The 15,068-nt window shown below is 43.3% G+C and overlaps 1 protein-coding gene across 1 annotated transcript in view; it reads right to left on the bottom strand.

The window, feature by feature from the left end:
- Nucleotides 1-6,506, bottom strand: part of LOC120064479 (Krueppel-like factor 12) — a 161,527-nt gene extending 155,021 nt beyond the window's left edge. The window contains exon 1 of the mRNA XM_039015083.1: nucleotides 6,352-6,506. The gene's annotated coding sequence lies outside the window, so the exon portion shown is untranslated. The remainder of the gene's footprint in view (nucleotides 1-6,351) is intronic.
- Nucleotides 6,507-15,068: the final 8,562 nt, after the last annotated feature.

Below are 15,068 nucleotides of genomic sequence, written 5' to 3'. Positions count from 1 at the left end.
CCATAATTGTTGCAAATGTATTAAAAATTAACAACAGTAATACCCTTTGCTATGAGACTTGAAATTGAGCTCAGGTGCATCCTGTTTCCATTGATCATCCTTGAGATGTTTCTACAACTTGATTGGAGTCCACCTGTGGTAAATTAAATCAATTGGACATGATTTGGAAAGACACACATCTCTCTATATAAGGTCCAACAGTTGACAATGCATCTCAGAGCAAAAACCAAGCCATGAGGTCGAAGGAATTGTCCGTAGAGTACCGAGACAAGATTGCGTCGAGGCTAAGATTTGGGTAGGATACCAAAACATTTCTGCAGCATTGAAGGTTCCCAAGAACACAGTGGCCTCCATCATTCTTAAATGGAAGAAGTTTGGAACCGCCAAGACTCTTCCTTGAGCTAGCCACCAGGCCAATCTGAGCAATCGGGGGAGAAGGGCCTTGGTCAGGGAGGTGACCAAGAACCCAATGGTCACTCTGACAGAGCTCTAGAGTTCTTCTGTGGAGATGGGAGAACCTTCCAGAAGGACAACCATCTCTGCAGCACTCCACCATTTAGGCTTTAATGGCAATGGCCAGACGGAAACCACTCAGTAAAAGGCACATGACAGCCCGTTTGGAGTTTGCCAAAAGGCACCTAAATACTCTCAGACCATGAGAAACAAGAATCTCTGGTCTGATGAAACCAAGAATGAAGCATGGTGGTGGCAGCATCATGCTGTGGGGTTGTTTTGGACTGGGAGACTAGTCAGGATCGAGGCAAAAATGAACGGAGCAAAGTACAGAGAGATCCTTCATGCAATCCTGCTCAAAGCGCTCAGGACCTCAGACTGGGGTGAATGTTTACCTTTCAACAGGACAGCGACACTAAGCACACAGTCAAGACAACGCATGAGTGGCTTCGGAAAAAGTCTCTGAATGTCCTTGAGTGGCCCAGCCAGAGCCCAGACTTGAACAAGATCGAAAATCTCTGGAGTAACCTGAAAATAGCTGTGCAGCATCACTCCCCATCCAACCTGACAGAGCTTGAGAGGATCTGCAGGGAAGAATGGGAGAAACTCCCCAAATACAGGTGTGCCAAGCATGTAGCGTCATACGCAAGAAGACTCAAGGCTGTAATCACTGCCAAAGGTGCTTCAACATACTGTAGTACTGAGTAAAGGGTCTGAATAATTATGTGAATGTGATATTTCAGTTTCTTATTTGTAATAAATTAGCAAGCATTTCTAAAACCTGTTTTTGCTTTGTCATTATGGGGTATTGTGTGTAGATTGATGAGGGGAAAAAATAATTTCATCAATTTTAGAATAAGGCTGTAACGTAACAAAATGTGGAAAAAGTCAAGGGGTCTGAATACTTTCCGAAGGCACTGTATATATACATTAGTTGATTTGTCTATTTCAACCACACCCGTCGCTGCACACAGCCATGCAATCTCCACAGGAAAACATTGGAAGAAGAATGGCCTCACTGAAGAACTCAGTGACTTTCAACGTGGCACTGTCATACGATGCAACCTTTCCGACGAGTCAGTTCAGCAAATTTCTGCCCTGCTAGAGCTGCCTCTGTCAACTGAAGTGGAAATGTCTAGGAGCAACAACGGCTCTACCGCAAAGTGGTAGGCCACACAAGCTCACAGCACGGGACCACCAAGTGCTGAAGTGCGTAACATGTAGAAATTGTCTGTTCTCGGTTACAACACTCACTACCAAGTTCTAAACTGCCTCTAGAAGCAACTGTTCATTGGGAGCTTCATGAAATGGGTTTCCATGGCCAAACAGCCGAACACAAGCCTAAGATCACCATGCGCAATGCCAAGCATCGGCTGGAGGTGTGTAAAGCTTGCCGCCATTGGACTCTGGAGCATTGAAAATGCATTCCATGGAGTGATGAATTATGCTTCACCATTTGGCAGTCCAATGGACAAATCTGGGTTTGCAGATGCCAGGGGAACGCTACCTGTCTGAATGCATAGAGCCAACTATAAAGTTTGGTGGAGGAAGAATAACGGTCTGGTGCTGATTTTCATGGTTTGGGCTAGGCCCCTTACTTACATTGAAGGGAAATCTTAACGCTACAGCATACAATTACATTCTAAATGATTCCAGTGACAACAGTTTGGGGAAGGCCCTTTCCTGTTTTAGCATGACAATGCCCTCGTGCACAATGCAAGGTAAATACAGAAATGGTTTGTTGAGATCAGTGTGAAATAAATTGACTGGCCTACACAGAGCCCTGAACTCAACCAAATCGAACACCTTTGGGAGGAATTGGAACGCCAACTGTGAGCCAGGCCTAATCGCCCAACATCAGTGCCTGACCTCACTAATGGTCCTGTGGCTGAATGGAAGCAAGTCCCTGCAGTAATGTTCCAGCATCTAGTGGAAAGCCTTCCCAGAAGAGTGAAGGCTGTTAAAGCAGAAAAGGGGGGACCAAATCCATATTATTGCCCATGATTTTGGAATGAGATGTTCGACAAGCAGGTGTCCACATACTTTTGGTAATGTAGTGTACCTTTTTTTTTAAAGTATGGGTGTGGATCAGAAAACCAGTCAGTATCTGATGTGACCATCATTTGCCTCATGCAGCGCGACACATCTCCTTCGCATAGAGTTGATCAGCCTGTTGATGGTGGCCTGTGGAATTTTTTCCCACTCTTCAATGGCTGTGGGAAATGGAACACAATGTTCCGCACGTCGATTCAGAGCCTCCCAAACATGCTCAATGGGTGAACTGTCTGGTAAATATGCAAGCCATGGAAGAACTGGGAGATTTTCAGCTTCAAGGAATTGTGTACAGATCCTTGCGACATGGGGCTGTGCATTATCATGCTGAAACTTGAGGTGATGGTGGCAGATGAATGGCATGACAATGGGCCTCAGGATCTCGTCACGGTATCTCTGTGCATTCAGATTGCCATCAATAAAATGCTTTGTTTTCGCTGTCCTTAGTTTATGCCTGCCCATACCATAACTCCACCACCACCATGGGGCAGTCTCTTCACAGCGTTGACATCATCAAACCGCTTGCCCACAAGTCTGCCATCTGCCCGGTACAGTTGAAACCGGGATTCATCCGTGAAGTGCACACTTCTCCAGAGTGGCAGTGGCCATTGCCCACTGAAGTTAGTTATAACGCCAAACTGCAGTCAGGTGAGGAGCTTGGTGAGGATGACGAGCATGCAGATAAGCATCCCTGAGACGTTTTCTGACACACTTTGTGCAGTAATTCTTCGGTTGTGTAAACCCACAGTTTCATCAGCTGTCCGGATGGCTGGGCTCAGACGATCCCAAAGGTGAAGAAGCCGGATGTGGAGGTCCTGGGCTGGCGCGTTACCAGTGGTCTGACGTTGTGAGGCCGGTTGGATGTACTGCCAAAATCTCTAAAATGATGAAGGTGGTTTATGATAGAGAAATTAAATTCTCTCATAATGGCTCTGGTGGACATTCCTGCAGTCAGCATGCCACTTGCATGCTCCCTCAACTTGAGACATCTGTGGCATTGTGTTGTGTGACAAAACTGCACATTTTAGATTGTCCATTTACTGTCCCCAGCAGAAGGTGCACCTGTGTCATGTGTTGTATTGTCCCAAAAATAACACTTTGTATTCAGGACAAAAAGTTAATTGCTTTGCCACATTTTTGTAGTACTGCTTTAGTACCTTGTTGTAATGTTTTGGTGGAATATTTGTATTCTGTATAGACTTTTCACTCAATTAGGTTAGTATTGTGGATACATCCTCAGTTTTCTCCTATCACAGTCATTAAACTCTGTAACTGTTTGAAAGTCACTATTAGAATCATTGTGAAATCCCTGAGTGATTTCCTTCCTCTCTGGAAACTGAGTTAGAAAGGACACCTGTATCTTTGTAGTGACTGGGTGTATTGATACACCATCCAAAATGTAATTAATAACTTCACCATGCTCAAAGGGATATTCATTGTCTGCTTTTTTTACCCATCTATCAATAGCTGCTCTGCTTTGCGAGTCATTGAGAAATCTCCCTGGTCTTTGTGATTGAATCTGTGTTTGAAATTCACTGCTCGACTGAGGGTCATTACAGATAATTGTATGTATTGGGTACAGAGATGAGGTAGTCATTCAAAAATCATGTTAAACACTATTATTGCACACAGAGTGAGTCCATGCAACTTTGAGACTTGTTAAGTACATTTTTACTCCTGAACTTATTTAGGCTTGCCATAGCAAAGGGGTTGAATACTTACTGACTCAAGACATTTCAGCTTTTCATTTTTTACTAATTTGTAAAATCTTTAAAAAACATAATTCCACTTTGACGTTATGTGGTATTGTGTGTAGGCCAGTGACCAAAAAAATCACAAAAACACAACATTTTGGTGAAAAAGTCAAGGGGTGTGAATACAAAGGGTGTGTACAAGGAGTGTGTATACAGGCTCCCGGGTTGCACAGTGATCTAAGGCACTGCATCTCAGTGCTAGAGGAGTCACTAAAGACCCTGGTTTGATCCCGGGCTGTATCACAACCGGCCATGATCGGGAGTCCCATAGGGCGGCACAAAAGTGGCCCAGCGTCGTCCGGGTTTGGCTGGTGTAGGCCGTCATTGTAAAATAAGAATTTGTTCTTAACTGACTTGCCTAGTTAAATAAAGATGAAATAACATTAAAAAAAAAAAAAAAATACGGGCAGCTGTATCGCCGGCGGTAGCTAGTAACGTGGCAATTTTTTGGACTACCAGGACTATACTTCAAGTAGGACAGCAGGCTACACAAGAAATAACTAATATTGGTAGCCATCTAGACGTCACCGTGATACAGTCTACTCAATGGGGAGAGCATGAACTGCAACCACACTGGGACAGTGTCCTTAGCTGTCACAGCCCTGTGATTCGGTCAGCTGCGCAACATACGTCATCATTTTACAGGCCAGGAGTGTCCGTACAGCCTCTCCCCCTTACCATTTGTTTAATTTAAACAACATTGTTAAATAAGGTCATAGTATTAGCTAAACCATCTCTCTTTACAGTAGTATCAACACATTTGGTGGTGCTGAAAGAAAGGAACATGTGAATTTGGTCAAATAATATGTGTTATTGTTTAGGCTTATCAATATTTTATTATATAGTTAACTAGGGTTTGAAGAAGGTGCACAGTATCTACAGTAGCTGTCTTATTTGTATTTGTTCAGTGCCTCAATTTATTTCATGAACAGTATTGGATATGGCTGTACAGATTCCTGTCTCGAATCAACCCAAGATGATGAAATGTGAAGAAGGGACAAAGTGCATGACAAGGTGGCCCAGATGAAGCAGCTGTTTTCAACCCCGTTGCCTCATTCTACAAAGAGCTCACTGAGTTTGAATGAAGACCTCTAGTGAGGTAAGTACACACACGACACAAGCTTGACATGTCCCTTGTCACCTGTCTTTTTACCGACAGAGTAACAGCCCTGGTGCTCTCTGTCTCTCATTCTATTATTTTTTGATTTTTCCAGGCTTGTCATAGGGGTGAGGAGAGCTGTCAAATCAGAACTGAGGAGGATTGTTAGGGAGCCTCATAAGGAACACCTGATGCTGTGCTGACGTCTCTCTCCTGGATGCTCTCCTGCCCAAACTGTCCCGTTGTGTTTCACTGCCTCTGAATCCCCTTACGCCGAATAGAGTTGCCCCTGATCGTAGATCTAGAATTGTACCCAATCTCAATTTTAAATCTCCCTCTGTCTCTCGCTCCCCCACACCTCCCACATACAATATAGTTTTAAAATAAGTGTTGTAATGATGCTCTTATTTGGTTACACATGTTAACTGTTGTTACTTCTATTTTCCATCCTGTTGTTCATTTGCAGTTCATTTTGTTACCAATTTGAAAAAATGTATTTTATGTACGAATGTATTGTTTTCCTACGTTTACTTTTCAGTGAGACTTTCCCTGTAAATTTACAGCATAATCCTGGAACCTGAGTTGCCAGGTTAATGCTGTAATTTTGCTTTAGAGCAGAGAAGCTGTAATATATTTCACGTTAGTAATCTCCTTACTGTAAAACATTACAGCATCCCTGCTGTAAATTTACAGCAGGGATGCTGAATGCTGTAATATGTTTTACAGTAAGGAAAATAGTACTGTAATATACACTATATTATAGCATCTCTGGTGCCAGTATAATGCTGTACATTTACAGGGAAAAGTTTTACAGTGCATAATGGCACACACGGGCAGCCAGGCAGTGTGCAGTAGGTAGCTAGATGACCAGGAGTTGTCATAAGGCTGGACACAGCAATGACAGCTGAACCACACACACACAATCCCACAAGCATGACAAACAAGAACCACAGCATGAGAAGAACAGAAGAAGGAGGAAACATTTCCACAGACCTTGTCAGAAGCCGCAGAGCCGTAGAAAACGTTTTTTCCTTCTCCAGTCCTCTCTCTTTTGCTCCTCTCTCTCTCACTCCTGCGTGTGCAGCTCCCTCCCCTTCTGTCTCTCAGCTGCTGAGCTCTTGCAGTTCTCAGGAAATGAATGGGGAGCTGCACAGAGAACTGTTGTACTTGCAAATGACTTAGCTTGCCCGCCCCCATCACATGATCTGCTAAATGTAGGGTGGGCCAGTGGGTGGAGGCTTCATAGGCAACTGGGAAGACAATATACTCTAGCTTGAACAGCATGCATCTAATTACATGGGGCCCCTCGTGGGAGGTTTCCGACGCATCCGTCCAGGCAGGCAGCTCTCTCTCACTCTCACTCTCTCTCCCTGCCTCTTTTTCTCTCTGCCTCTCAGGGCTGGGGGTGATCATTGGAGTGCCTCCCCATTTTAAAGGGACAATCAGCAGTTGCTAAATTCATTTTTGGACTTATAAATTAATGATATGTACCCATTGATTCGTATAAATGCCTCATGAGCACAGTTCAAACAACAAGCTCTCATAATCTCACTGCAGAATTAGACGTTCATCCACGTTCTCCAAACGTGAAATGTCAAAGCTGCTCCAAACCTCAAAATTAGAAGCTCCTGCTGCTCTGTATCGTTCCATTTCTCCAGAAGTCAAATTTCAAAGGTAAGGTTTAAGGTTTGGGATATGGTTAAATCATAACGTTTAGGTGCTCATTCCAAATGGTTAAGGTAAGGGTTAAGGTTTGGGATAGACTTACAACCAAAAATAAAAAACAGTGTTCATTGCTGAGATCAAACACACAACCTTCTGATCAAAGTCAGGGGATTATGGCTTTCCACCACCTCTGCCATTCCAGAATTCTACCAAAACCCTAGTCTACTTGATGGTAGCAGCGCTCACTGTTGCCCCTAGTGGCCAGTTTTGAAGGCATTTTCCGACGTCCTCAGGACTTGGATAGATGTCAAATTTCTATGTTAATCTTGAACGTCCTGGTTTAACCCATCAGAACCCGACATATAAACTTCTTCTAATCGAATGTTTGTTTGCATTTACTTTGTTTACAAACACTGTATAGCCCAAAAACATACAGAGCTTTGTTTGCAAACACTGTATAGCCCAAAAAACATGGTTAAACCTATACTTTTGATATCGTGGATGGTCAGTTCTTGCATCCATAGCACTGCCTTTTGAATTTGAGAGTGGTTATATTTCTCCAGCCCCATCCCTCCACTTTTTACAGAAGCAGTGGTGGGGAAGATGCTTTGTTATTGTTTAAACTGCTGATTGCTGCTTTAAAAGAGTAGTAGAAGAGTAGAAGATAGGAGAGAGGGGATAGTGAAGACCCATCCTACTGGGCAAAAACTGGGGGAATCAACGCTGTTTCCATGTAATTTCAGCAGCAAAATTCAATGTGATGACGTTGAATCAACCTGGCAAACTGATTGTATTTTTTAAATGGAATTTAGTATTGCATTTGGAAAGTATTCTGACTTCTTGACTTTTTCCACATTTTCTTATGTTACAGCTTTATCCTAAAATTGATTAAATTACTTTTTCCCCTCATCAATCAACACACAATACCCTATAATGACAAAGCAAAAACAGATTTTTAGATTTAAAAAAAAAATATATATATTTACAAAATAAATAAAAAACACCACATTTACATAAGTATTCAGACCCTTTGCTATGAGACTCACAATTGAGCTCAAGTGCAACCTGTTTCCATTGATCATCCTTGAGATGTTTCTACATCTTGATTGGAGTCTACCTGTGGTAAATTAAATTGATTGGACATTATATGGGAAGGCACACACCTGTCTATATAAGGTCCCACAGTTGACGGTGCATGTTAGAACAGAAATCAAGCCATGAGGTAGATAGAATGGCAGCAGGCAGGTGTGAGTGCATCTGCACGCACAGTGAGGCGAAGACTTTTGGAGGATGGCCTGGTGTCAAGAAGGGCAGCAAAGAAGCAACTTCTCTCCAGGAAAAACATCAGAGACAGACTGATATTCTGCAAAAGGTACAGGGATTGGACTGCTGAGGACTGGGGTAAAGTCATTTTCTCTGATGAATCCCCTTTCCGATTGTTTGGGGCATTCAGAAAAAAGATTGTCCGGAGAAGACAAGGTGAGCACTACCATCAGTCTTGTGTCATGCCAATAGTAAAGCATCCTGAGACCATTCATGTGTGGGGTTGCTTCTTAGCCAAGGGAGTGGGCTCACTCACAATTTTGCCTAAGAACACAGCCATGATTAAAGAATGGTACCAACACATCCTCCGAGAGCAACTTCTCCCAACCATCCAGGAACAGTTTGGTGACGAACAATGCCTTTTCCAGCATGATGGAGCACCTTGCAATAAGGCAAACATCAATATTTTGGGTCCATAGCCAGGAACTCCCCAGACCTTAATCCCACTGAGAACTTGTGGTCAATCCTCAAGAGACGGGTTGACAAACAAAAACCCACAAATTCTGACAAACTCCAAGCATTGATTATGCAAGAATGGGCTGCCATCAGTCAGGATGTGGCCAGAAGTTAATTGACAGCATGCCAGGGCGGATTGCAGAGGTCTTGAAAAAGAAGGGTCAACACTGCAAATATTGACTCTGCATCATCTTCATGTAATTGTCAATAAAAGCCTTTGACACTTATGAAATGCTTGTAATTATACTTCAGTATTCCATAGTAACATCTGACAAAAATATCTAAAGGCACTGAAGCAGCAAACTTTGTGGAAATTAATATTTGTGTCATTCTCAAAACTTTTGGCCACAACTGTAGTCAAAAGTTTAGTATTTGGTCCCATATTCATTTTTATTGTGAAAAAGAATAGAATATGTTTCTAAACACTTCTACGTTAATGTGGATGCTACCATAATTATGGATAATCCTGAATGAATTGTGAATAATGATCAGTGAAAAAGTTACATACGTACAAATATCACACCCCCTAGACACGCTAACCACTCACCATTACAATAACAGGGAAGGTTAGCATTTTTGGGGGGGTATGATATTTGTGTCTCTAACTTTCTCACTCATCATTATTCAGGATACATTCAGGATTCAAATCAAATCAAATTGTATTTGTCACATGCGCCGAATACAACAGGTGTAGACCTTACCGTGAAATGCTTACATGATTATCCGTAATCATGCTTGCATCCACATTAATGTAGAAGTATTTAGAAGTTTACTATATTATTATTTACAGCTAACAGTCTGCACTTTAACCCCATAGTCATTGTATCCTTTTAAATTCAAAGTGCTAGAGTACAGGGCCAAATGAACAAAAAATGTGTCACTGTCCCAATACTTTTGGAGTTTACTGAAGGGTTGGCTGTTGGACTTTTTTGTAAGGGCATGTTTGTACAAACGACATCAATCTTCATAAATGGGAGCAATTAAAAGATGACTTATGCTCGTTGGCAGGCTAAAGGAGACAGGCAAGCAGGTTCTCATTTCAAGACTTCTACCAACAGTAGGTCACTGAATAGAAGGTTTTAGACGTTTCCTCTGACTACACTACTGGCTTAAATCCTGCTGTTCCCTGACAATTTTGATCACTTTTGGGAGAGGCCCCAGGTTTTACTAGAGAGGCTTGCATCCAAATATGAAAGGGGCAAAAGTTATCTCAGCTAACAACAAGGAGGCTCTTATAAAACATTGACAAAAAAACAGCCCAACCCCTAATGAGGTAAGCCTTAGTTCAAACAGTGCTCTATCGCCACACCGAACTAAAAAATATTAAACTTTCTCTTTGGAAGAGCAGGGATAGAGTGCTGTCTGAAACAGAATGCACTTCGTCTAACTTTTGACAATAGTTTGGTAGCCTCTGCAGCTCTGTCGGCGTGGTGTGGGTGAAGCACGCCTATGTTTCATGCAGCGCACTTAAACATTTTTTCCATCGTCTTCTCACCAGATTAATGGTATATCACCGGGGTCGAGCTCCCTGCCATCCATGACCTCTATAACAGGTGGTGTGAACAATAGGCCCAGAAAATCGTTAAAGATTCCAGCCACCCAAGCCATAGACTGTTCTCTCTGCTTCCGCATGACAAGCGGTACCGGTGCACCAAGTCCAACACGCTCCTGAACAGCTTCTATCCCCAAGCCATAAGACTGCTAGATGCTAACAGAATGGCTACACGTATTATCTGAGATGACCTTTGTATTTTATTTTAGGACTGTCTCTATGCAGACTCATAAAATCAAACACACAGCCATGCAATCACCATAGCCAAACATTGACAGTAGACTGGTCTTACTGAAGAGCTCAGTGACTTTCAACGTTGCACCATCACAGGATGCCACCTTTCCAACAAGTCCGTTTGTCAAATTTCTGCCCTGCTAGAGCTGCCACGGTCAACAGTAAGTACTGTTATTGTGAAGTGGAAACATCTAAGAGCAACAACGGCTCAGCCGTAAAGTGGAAGGCCACACAAGCTCAAAGAACGGCACCGCGGAGTGCTGAAGCTCGTAAAATCATCTGTCCTCGGTTACAACACTCACTAGCGAAATTCCAAACTGCCTCTGGAAGCAACGTCAGAGCAAGTACTGTTCATCGGGAGCTTCATGAAATGGGTTTCCATGGCCGAGCAGCCGCACAAAAGCCTAAGATCACAATGCGCAATGCCAAGTGTTGGCTGGAGTGGTTTAAAGCTCGCCTCCATTGAACTTTGGAGCAGTGGAAACGCGTCCTCTGGAGTGATGAATCACAGTCCAATGGAATAATCTGGGTTTGGCGGATGCCAGAAGAACACTGTCTGCATAGTGCCAACTGTAAAGTTTGGTGGAGGAAGAATAATGGTCTGGGGCTGTTTTTCATGCTTCTCCTTAGTTCCAATGAAGGGAAATCTTAACGCTACAGCATACAATTACATTCTAGATGATTCTGTGCTTTGGCAACAGTTTAGGGAAGGCTATTTCCTGTTTCAGCATGAAAATGCCCCCATGCACAAAGCGAGGTCCATACAGAAATGTGTTTTCAAGATCGGTGTGGAAGAACATGACTGGCCTGCACAGAGCTCTGACCTATACCCTATCGAAAATCTTTGGGACAAATTGGAACGCCGACTGTGAGCCAGGCCTAATCGCCCAACATCAGTGCCCGACTTCATTAATGCTCTTGTGGCTGAATGGAAGCAAGTCCCCGCAGCAATGCTCCAACATCTAGTGGAAAGCCTTCCCAGAAGAGTGGAGGCTGTCACAGCAGCAAAGGGGGGACCAACTCAATATTAATGCCCATGATTTTGAAATTAGATGTTTGACAAGCATGTGTCCACATACTTTTGTTCATATAGTCATGTAGTTAAAAAATTAAAGCAGGAAGATCCAGTGACTCGGTCTACAAAAAGTGGTCAGATGAAGCAGATGCTAATCTACAGGACTGTTTTGCTAGCACAGATTGGAATATGTTCCGGGATTCTTCTGATGGCATTGAGGAGTACACCACATCAGTCACTGGCTTTATCAATAAGTGCATCGAGGATGTCGTCCCCACAGTGACTGTACGTACATACCCCAACCAGAAGCAATGGATAACAGGCAACATTCGCACTGAGCTATAGCGTAGAGCTGCCGCTTTCAAGGAGTGGGACTCTAACCAGGAAGTTTATAAGAAATGCCCTCCGACGAACCATCAAACACGACTAAGAATGAATCATACTACACTGGCTCCGACGCTCGTCGGATCTGGCAGGGCTTGCAAAATATTACAGACTACAATGGGAAGCACAGCAGAGAGCTGCCCAGTGACACGAGCCTACCAGATTAGCTAAATAACTTCTATGCTCGCTTCGAGGCAAGTAACACTGAAACATGCATGAGAGCATCATCTGTTCCGAATGACTGTGTGATCGCGCTCTCCGCAGCCGATGTGAGTAAGACCTTTAAACAGGTCAACATTCACAATGCCGCAGGGCCAGATGGATTACCTGGACGTGTACTCCGAGCATGCACTGACCAACTGGGAAATGTCTACAATGACAGTTTCAACCTCTCCCTGTCTGAGTGTCTAATACCAACATGTTTCAAGCAGACCACCATAGTCCCTGTGCCCAAGAACACTAAGGAAACCTGCCTAAATGACTACCGACCCATAGCACTCACGTCTGTAGCCATGAAATGCTTTGAAAGGCTGGTCATGGCTCATATCAGTTTACGATTGGCTCATTCATCCCCCTCCTCTCCCCTGTAACTATTCCCCAGGTCGTTGTTGTAAATGAGAACGTGTTCTCAGTCAACTTACCTGGTAAAATAACGGATAAATATATATTTTTTTAAATATCAACACCATTATCCCAGAAACCCTAAACCCACTCAATATTTGCATACTTCACCAACAGATCCACAGATGATGCAATCTCTATTGCACTCCACACTGCCCTTTCACACCTGGACAAAAGGAACACCTATGTGAGAATGCTATTCATTGACTACAACTCAGCATTCAACACCATAGTGCCTTCAAAAATCATCACTAAGCTAAAGACCCTGTGACTAAACACCTCCCTCTGCAACTGGATCCTGGACTTCCTGACGGGCCGCCCCCAGTTGGTAAGGGCAGGTAACAACACATCCGCCACGCTGATCCTCAACACGCTGATCCTCAACACGGGGCCCCTCAGGGGTGTATGCTCAGTCCCCTCCTGTACTCCCTGTTCACTCATGACTGCACTGCCAGCATGTCTCCAACACCATCATTAAGTTTGCTGATGACACAACAGTGGTAGGCCTGATCACCGACAACGATGAGACAGACTATAGGGAGGAGATCAGAGACCTGACCGTGTGGCGCAAGGACAACAACCTCTCCCTCAACGTGACGAGACAAAGGAGATGATTGTGGACTACAGGAAAAGAAGGACCGAGCACGCCCTCATTCTCATCGATGAAGCTGTAGTGGAGCAGGATGAGAGCTTCAAGTTCCTTGGCGTCCACCTCACCAACAAACTAACATGGTCCAAGCACCTCAAGACAGTCGTGAAGAGGGCACGAAAAAACAAATTCCCCATCAGGAGACTGAAAAGATTTGGCATTGGTCCTTAGATTCTCAAAAGGTTCTACAGCTGCACCATCGAGAGCATCCTGACCGGTTTTATCACTGCCTGGTATGGCAACTTCTCAGCCTCCGACCGCAAGGCACTAGAGAGGGTAGTGCGTATGGCCCAGTACATCACCGGGGCCAAGCTTCCTGCCATCCAGAACCTCTATACCAAGTGGTGTCAGAGGAAGGCCCTAAAAATTGTCAAAGACTCTAGCCTCCCTAGTCATAGACTGTTCTCTCTGCTACCCCGTGGCAATCGGTACCCGAGCGCCAAGTCTAGGTCCAAAAAGCTTCTAAACAGCTTCTACCCCCAAGCCATAAGACTCCTGAACAGCTAATCAAATGGCTACCCAGACTATTTGCAGTGCCCCCCCTCACCCCCTTTTTACACCACTGCTACTCTTTGTTGTCATCTATGCATAGTCACTTTAATAACTCTACCTACATGAACATAGTACCTCAACAGACCGGTGCCCCTGCACATTGACTCTGTATCAGTACCCCCCTTTCTATAGTCTCGCTTTAGTTATTTTACCGCTGTTCTTTAATTACTTGTTACTTTTATCTCTTATTGTTATCCATATTTTTTGGAAACTGCATTGTTGGTTAGGGGCCAGTCAGTAGGCATTTCACTGTAAGGCCTACACCTGTTGTATTTGGCGCACGTGACTAATAACATTTTATTTTATTTTGATTTGATATTGTGTGTGACAACAAATCTCAATTGAATCCATTTTTAATTCAGGCTGTAACACAACAACATGTGGAAAAAGTCACCAGGGTGTGAATACTTTCTGAAGGCACTGTTTACATATTCATATTCTTAAATACAATACAGTTAAATTAGATATTTAGAGACAGGAGAGTCACTGTGATACAATGTGTTTTTTAAATTTGTTTTTTAAAGCTAAACTAGCTTTTTGCCTGAGTAACCTCTGATGGCTGTGCATTTCATGATGACATAGCTCTATACATAACAGTGTGAAACATTAAAACTGTTTTTAGTTTGGCTACATCAAAGAAATCCACAGTGGCGTGTCTGGTGGGGTATGTACAGTTGAAATCGGAAGTTTACATACACCTCAGCCAAATACATTTTAACTCAGTTTTTCACGATTCCTGACATTTAATACAAATAACAATTCCCTGTTTTAGGTCAGTTAGGATCACCACTTTATTTTAAGAATGTGAAATGTCAGAATAATATTAGAGAAAAGGATATATTTCAGCTTTTATTTCTTTCATCACATTCCCAGTGGGTCAGAAGTTTACATACACTCAATTAGTATTTGGTAGCATTGCCTTTAAATTGTTTAATTATGGTCAAACGTTTCGGGTAGCCTTCCACAAGCTTCCCACAATAAGTTGGGTGAATTTTGGCCAATTCCTCCTGACAGAGCTGGTGTACCTGAGCAGGTTTGTAGGCCTCCTTGCTCACACACGCTTTTTCAGGTCTGCCCACATATTTTCTATAGGATGAGGTCAGGCCTCTGTGATGGACACTCCAAAACCTTGACTTTGTTGTCCTTAAGCCATTTTCCACAACTTTGGAAGTATGCTTGGGGTCATTGTCCATTTGGAAAACACATTTGTGACCCAGCTTTAACTTCCTGACTGATGTCTTGAGATGTTGCTTCAATAT

This window comes from Salvelinus namaycush, chromosome 19 (assembly GCF_016432855.1).
Source record: "Salvelinus namaycush isolate Seneca chromosome 19, SaNama_1.0, whole genome shotgun sequence".
NCBI classification, from domain to species: domain Eukaryota; kingdom Metazoa; phylum Chordata; class Actinopteri; order Salmoniformes; family Salmonidae; genus Salvelinus; species Salvelinus namaycush.
This window is presented reverse-complemented; position numbering and strand designations above follow the sequence as displayed.